This window comes from Magnolia sinica, chromosome 13 (assembly GCF_029962835.1).
Source record: "Magnolia sinica isolate HGM2019 chromosome 13, MsV1, whole genome shotgun sequence".
Classification (NCBI taxonomy): Eukaryota; Viridiplantae; Streptophyta; class Magnoliopsida; order Magnoliales; family Magnoliaceae; genus Magnolia; species Magnolia sinica.
In genome coordinates, this window is record NC_080585.1 from 10,106,959 (window position 1) to 10,114,605 (window position 7,647).

General features: G+C 35.5%; 1 long non-coding RNA gene across 1 annotated transcript; it reads right to left on the minus strand.

Moving 5' to 3' along the window:
* Positions 1-2,394: 2,394 nt before the first annotated feature.
* LOC131224037 (uncharacterized) lies at positions 2,395-4,252 on the minus strand. Its single transcript, XR_009160806.1, has 3 exons — positions 3,878-4,252; positions 3,024-3,778; positions 2,395-2,705 (listed from the first exon to the last, which is right to left on the minus strand). It is a non-coding gene; the product is annotated as an uncharacterized LOC131224037 (long non-coding RNA).
* Positions 4,253-7,647: the final 3,395 nt, after the last annotated feature.

Below are 7,647 nucleotides of genomic sequence, written 5' to 3' on the forward strand. Positions count from 1 at the left end.
TAGGGCCTAGAAATTCAAAATTAGATACAAAAATTAAAAAAACCAAAGAAATTTAAGAAAGATAGTCAAAGTCCATGTGAATGAGCACAAGTATGCACCTACATATGAATTCTGAAAAGCTATTGCATATCACAAAATAATAATAATAATAATAATAATAAATAAATAAATAATAAATCCTTGCGTTTGGATATTCAACAAAATGGGTTAGAATGAATTCATTTGCCTAATTCATGGAAACCTTGCGTTGGATATCAACAAAATTAAATTGTAATAATTCAATTCAGTTCAATAAACTCAGATTTCTAAGAAGGATTTAATGGTTTTAAATCCATGGTTTTCTGGAAAAGGTCCATTTCCTAGACGTCAAATTCAACGGGGAAAGTAAGATGGTTAATATTACTTTTCACAGTGCAAAGTTTCAGTTATGTCTCTTCTTTACCTTCCATTTTCTTCTTAACAAGAAAATCCATATTTACTAATATTTCCATTTTTCTATTTTTCAAAAGAATGAGTTCGGACTCCGAAAGCATCGGATCTGGCACTCGTACTTTCAGCCCAAACCCTAACCAAGGACTCCAAAATTACCAAGTACTCATAAACATTCATTGCAAGCATTTTCTGTCTATGTGCATGACAACCATACTGTTAAGATCAATACTCTTATTTTCATTTACAGAAACTAGTGGATGACAATTTATATGTAACATACAGAGATGGTTCAGCCACTTGTGCAATTAGGGAAGGTTCACAAGGACATACATATTTGAAAGTTGGTCAAATCATAAACAGACGTATTATGGATGGAGACATTGTTTTCATTAATAGGCTACCTAGTACTCATAAGTAGCTTTGACAATCTCCTTATTCAGCAATCTTGAATTAACTTTGACAATGAACTTCAAGTACAGCTCATGAAAATTAGCTTTAATCCATACACTTTCTTTTTGTTTTTCTCTTTAATTTTGGTTCTTTCTTTCTGTTTTCTGGTTTTAGTGTTTTGGCTAATGTGAAACTAGAGTGGAAGTCTTTTGAAAATGTTATGGATTCATGTGTTCGTTCATGCAGCATTTGATCAGGCTCTTGAACCAAATAAAGTTTGAGACTGATATGACTGCCTTCAATGAAGAGTTCCTTTCTACATGATCTCATTACATACCATATGTTTTGATAGAATGCAGGCCATATATATAAGAGCTATCATGCAAAGGCTCATCCCCATCGTTGGATGGCATGCATGCCAGACATCCGGACCATTCATTAGGTAGCCCGCACTATATATGAACATGACTTGGACCAATATAAAAAAGATCACTCTTTTATGAGAAAAAGAAGCCCATTTCTCCAAAGTCAATGTGCATGCCTTACTTTTCACTGCAAGGTTTCCATTTTGATCATGCGCACATCACATAACATGTTCATCACATTCAAGAACAAGGTTCATTATCTGATCAAGCTCAGTAACTTCAAGTGTCAATAACAAAATATGAACAGAGGATGAGCATTTAAAGCAAGAGTATGCTACTCAAATTTCAACTAGTGAGACTAAGAACAACAAAGCATGGAATTAGAATTGACAATCTTAAAACTATTTAAACGTGAATACCAAAGATGTGTGTGTCTTATGTAGACATGTATCATGTTGATGCGTGTGCCTACGTAGCTGAAGTACTATTCTTTTGACCAGTCCATGAGATTCCCTGAAATCTGTGGCTCCTAAAAAAGGAAAAAAGAAAATAATGAAATCCAAAAGGAGGTTGAGAAAGGGTTACCACATAGGCAGCCCTGTGTCCAAAACTCTCCCACTTGAAGTTAGTGGTTCTTATAAGTCTCATTTTAACCATCCATGAATGAGCCTCATATTCCAAATATTAAGAATTTCCTGTCCACAATTGGACACAACATGCTAATGATATCAAATGCAAAAACCACAGACAGAACTCACATATAAAAATTGAGAACTATGGCTGGATGGGACTATCAATGGGCCCAAATTGGCCAAGGAAAATCAAAATTTTGAATAGCCCTTGCCTATCAGACCCAACCCAAACAGTTCAAAATTCAAGCCAGAGAAAGCCCAGGCCTAACCAATATGATATTTAAATAATTGAATCCGCAAAAAAAAAAAAAAAGGGTTCCTAAAACATGTAATTTAATTTAAATTACTTATACAGAGTAATAGACTTCTCTCATGAATTTGGCGAAAAAAGGAAAATTGATAGATGTTATTTACATTTCTGCCTCACGGTGCCAATGCAACCAATCCTTTCCAAAATCAAATTCAACAATGAATATGACAGAAAAAATTGAAAATATGAAAAAGAAAGATTTTCCATCTGCAGAATTGGTAAATCTTTTATGTACAACATTTGATTGATCAATATTTCCAAGTCAACTATATAGTGAAATTTATACATTTATAATCTACTGGAGTAATCAGTTAATGAGTTGAGCACTTTACCAGGTGTCCGTGGACATTCCCTCAACTAGAAAATGCACATTTCCTCAGCTAGAAAATTGGAATAGAGTAAAAAAGAAGTCTGACATGATGTTTGTAAAAAAAGAAAAAAAGAATTTGATAATCATAATAGTAAGAGAATGACTTCGATGCGGAACATGGACAGTTGGTAGGAATCTATAAGCATTTCAAATAGCATTCAAATTGTCATTTTGGCATATCACAGTTGGTAGGCTTTTGCAGTTCCCTGCATAGATAAAAGGTAAGTGAAATTGGCATGTAGAAATTAAAACTAGAATCATTTGAAGGTTGAACGTTCACTGCATTTTCATCCCTATGTAACAAACTACATGTGTGAGTGTGGAAACATTGGTGTGAGATCTGGGTCTAGGCTGGCTGCACTGTGTAAGTGCCCTGACTGAAGCCAATCCACTCATCGAAATAGCCACATGCATATGTAAAGTGAAATGTGCTCATATATAAAAGAAAAAGAAAAAGAAAAAGAAAAAAAATCTGTACAGTCTAAGGTCAGCCATATATAAAAAAAAAAAAAATTTTAAAAGACCCAAAACAGGGGATGCACATGGTATCTTAGGGTGGCTCTCGCTTCATCCTCTTCTTCCTTTTCCATTAAGTTTGGCTCTAACTTTGGGGAGAGGATTCTGCTTAGGGGCCAGAAATTGCTCCTAGTTGTATTTCATTAAAAAATAAATAAATAAATAAAGTAGTAAAATTTTTGAAGAGCAATAGTATAAAAAGTACTAGAAACATTGAAGCAAATGAAAATTGAAACACAGGAAAAAATCTCCTGGGGCATGGCTTTAAAAACAGGTCAGCTTGGCAATTACCATATAAAAAAAAACTTGCCCCCTTTTCAGCAGCACCAGCTTTACAAGCAGCAATTGACACAACTAATATAGCATTTGCACCAAGTTCCCCCTGCATCCTGAAATGTTGCGGTCCAGATATTATAACTGATAAAGTGGGCATGTAATGAATTTCAATTCACCAAAAAAGAAAAGAAGATTTTCTCTGCATTGGTATATCTATATCATTAAATAGATCGAGTGGACTAAATCATATTGAAAGAAGATACACAGACCCAAAAGAGTGAATTTCAGTTTCAAAGCAATTTGCAAATATGCAGATTTTTTATTACTATGATAGTTAGCTAGCGGTGGCACCCATTACAAAGTAAAGAAGAAGTGTTGGGCCCAGGTGCATGCTTGGTCTAGGGCTACAACTTGGGTTCAGACCCAAGTGCTGGTTGGCCTAGCATTGGAAAACACCAACCCAATTTGAAAAGCCCATCATGGACACCTATCACAATAACATGACAACTGAAGGTTCCATTAGATTACAACAAATGTGTAATCTCACGTTAGGCCTAGAGCCATAGGGCCAAAAAATCAAGCTGACCTATTATTCAAGTGGGCCACAATGAAGGAAACTGCTGGGAGAGAGACGGGCACCCTTAAATTTGCAGGGTTCACCATGATTATTATTTAAAATCCATTTAAATAATATACTAGCAACTATATGTAATGCCTTATTTACTCCAGTGGAGATCATGCCATCCATCCACATTGCCACTGTAGTGGAAGAGAATAACTGTAAAATTCTTTGGAAAAAAAAAAAAACTGAATTCCTTGAAATTAGATGAAAATTGGTTTGCTCAAATGTACATGACAATGGATGAGAAATATTACTTTCTGAACAATGGCATCAACATTGCCAATGTAGTGGAAGAGAATGCTACCATCAATTGATGAGTAAGAAAACTTAAACAGGAAGTTAAGAAAGAGTCTACACAAACAGATACAATTGATAAATATTATAATAATGTGTTTGTCATGTACAACTGAATATATGACACACTCCATGACATTGTAGTTGACTCAAAAGGGTTAATTTAAAATTTAAAAAAAAAAAAAAAAAAAAAAAAAAAAAAAAAAAAAAACAGTTATGCCCTGTTTTATAGACATCCACTGGTTCTGAATTAACATTTTTTTTATTATTATTCTTGATACCAACACATGAAAACAACCATTGGTTTACAACTTGGGTTGCATAAAAAAAGCTCAAAACCTTCAAATAAAAATTATAGAAATTGGTCCTGAAGATTTCAGTTGTAGTATGAGAATGCACTCAAGTAAATTCATGAAACTGACACATTGAAGTTCATGTGTTTGTTGTTCCATAAAGATGAAAATACACTTTTGTAAAACAGATGAACAGCGTGGATATACAACATATACATCAAGGTGGGTCCCACAGTCATGGCCTCACCCACTAAGCTGTTAACCCTGCACTCAAACCAAGAAAGCATCTCATATCTAATTCCAAATTAGAATTTTCATTTTAGAATTGAAGAGAACTGACCTATGTAAAAGAGAGAGGCTTAGAAAGTTTTGGTGGAGACCTGATTTTTGGAAAGAAAATAATACAATCAATAATTGAGGAGATCTGGTGGGTCCACCATGGATATATAGGGAGATCCATTGAGGAGATCTTTTTTTCAGGGTATGCCCATTATTAATTCAGCAGCCTGGATAGCTGAATTAATAAAATCGAAGGTTTCACATAGAGAAATGATAGATATGCAATTATACCTTGGTTACCATTATTGAAGCCTCTCCACCATGAGCTCTGTGGAATTTGATCATTTGCCTGAGCGGGTACTCACTGATAATATAGAGTTTGTTTGGATGCAACCCAAAATGCAATTGGTTTGATTTTTATTTTTTATTTTTGCAGACCAATGGCATAATCTGTCCTCCCCTGCATTTGAGATGGTTCAGATTGTCGGATGCTGTTAATTCCAACTTGTCTACCTGAAATCAACATCAGCAACATATGCTGAAAATGATTTGGAGCGCAAAGGTGGGAACACAGTATCCTGCCAAACGTAGAGAACTGCACCCTAAAGGGTTCTTCTCATCTTCCATAGGAAACTGGATTTCAGATATGATATATATCCAGACAAGCAAAACAAGAATAGAACATAAACTTATGCAAACGATTATCAATTCATCGGAAATCAACAGTAGAGAAACGCATAAACAGATCCAAGCGGCTTTGGAACGCTGAAAAGTATTGCATTCTTTTCCAATTCAAGCTTTTGCTTGGTGTAGCAAATTATATATTGCCACGTGCAATCCTTTCATCTTTTCCAAGTTTGATTAGAGCATGATATGCCTTCTTTAGTGTTTAACGAAATGGGGCTTAGTGTTTTACTGGATGGATGAATGAATCTGCAATTGTGCAGTCGGCAGGGTCATTAGCATCTTCAGCAATGGATGCAGAAGAAATATATTTTGATTTCAGAAAGCAACGCTTCATTTTTTCAGAAGAGAAGGACACCTTTACGAAACTCCCTTACCCTTCGAAAGAAACATTTGGATATTATCTCAAAAATACTGGCCATGGATCAGAAGCTAAAGCTAAAGTTTTTGCAATGCACTTTGAGCATATAACATATTTATTTGTTTGTTTATAATTCCAATTGGTAGAACCTCTTTATTTCTTAGCTGCTTATTTCTATGCCCCATGTGTACTTTTCTTTTTTGAGTATCTCTTATGCTATTGTGGGCCACATCACATGCCAGCTGTTAGATCTGTTTGTATGTGTGCATGATACTTCAACGTGATTTGTTTTTGGACATTTTCCGTCTTACATACAAGCTATACCATGCAATATCTGTCATCATGTATGTGCTTGGCACAGGGTATGAGAACTGAGAAAAAATTGAACTCCACTAGGGGCATTCTGCTTTTCTCACCTGTCAGGGAAGGCTGACCATATTGTGGCAAATCTGAGCTCTTCGAATATTTGAATATTTTCTGGATCATGCAGTGGTCCCTTGACACCTAGCAATGGAGGGTGTTTTGAGGGATGTAATGAAGTGGCTGTTGAAAGATATGTTCGATGTATTGCTTTCCTTTATGATGAGATTAGGGATATCATGTTGAGGCTAAACATTTCATTCTCCCTGATCATATTAACGGCAAATGGTTGGCTAATACCCTGGTTGATTGGAGTGTAACACGCTTGGATATCTACATTGGGGTGTCTATCCCTCAAATGTAGTTTTCTGTTTATTGTGTTATCTATTATTAAAAAAAAAAAGACGATGTACTTCAGTTTTTAGCAATTTAGTAAAAAAGGAAGCATTTCAATTCTGATGCTCTGCTTTTAGTCTTTCTGCAATGATAAGATACCAGTACCCTTGTTCTTAATTAACCAGGTAATAGAGATCTGAAATAATTTAGATATTGCATTGAATAGGTCTGTTCGAGGTTTGGGTTGAGTACGGGTGTAACTCACCTGTTTAAAAGCTTCGAAAAACAAATTGATTGATTGCTAGAGAAGCTCAGCACGTTTTTCCATATCTAATCAAGTTTTCACTTGCCTGGGTTTGAGCAACTTCCTTTGAAACTTGAGCAGAACCTAAAATCCAATTTTTGGGCTTGTCGGTGTTTTTATATTTCCAAAGCTTTGAAGGTTCAACTAAAATTCAAGTCTAACCCCACTCCAGACCCATTGTTTTCTCCAAATCTCCTAGATTCAAAGATTTTATTCATTAGTGACTTAACCAATAACACATGTGACTAACCCAAATTTGGATATATTACTTCAGTTGACCATCCATCCAACAAACAAGTGTAGAAACATATCGGAGACCAAAAAAAACAGAGTAAGCTTCTTCAAAACAAAACATGAAGAAGAAAAAAAATTGCATCAACAATGTATCGGCACTACGACTTCAGATAATCTGCTAAATTCATTGAAGCCCTATAATATGCTGAGAGGAATGCTAAGGCAATGCACACAAGGCAAGACCGTCGAAACAATTTGCAGTCCATGTGTCTACTGGCAAATATGTGAACATTCCCTGATCTTTTACCAGGTGGGTCCCACTGTGAACATGCCCTAGCATAAAAATCAGGTTGATCCACTAATCAGGAAGGCAACACATGCACATATTACATTAAATGTCGATCTTTTTTTTTTCTAAGCACCCTTTTTACTCAACCATATGTGGACAGGTAGGTGGGCAATACTGGCCTGATTTTCAGGCCAGAACATAACAATGCTAGGCCCCATCTGATGAATGGCAGTGATCTCCAATAGTGCCAGGTTGGCATGTGCCAGGAATTGCTTGCTTCTTCAATTTGCCCATGCAGAA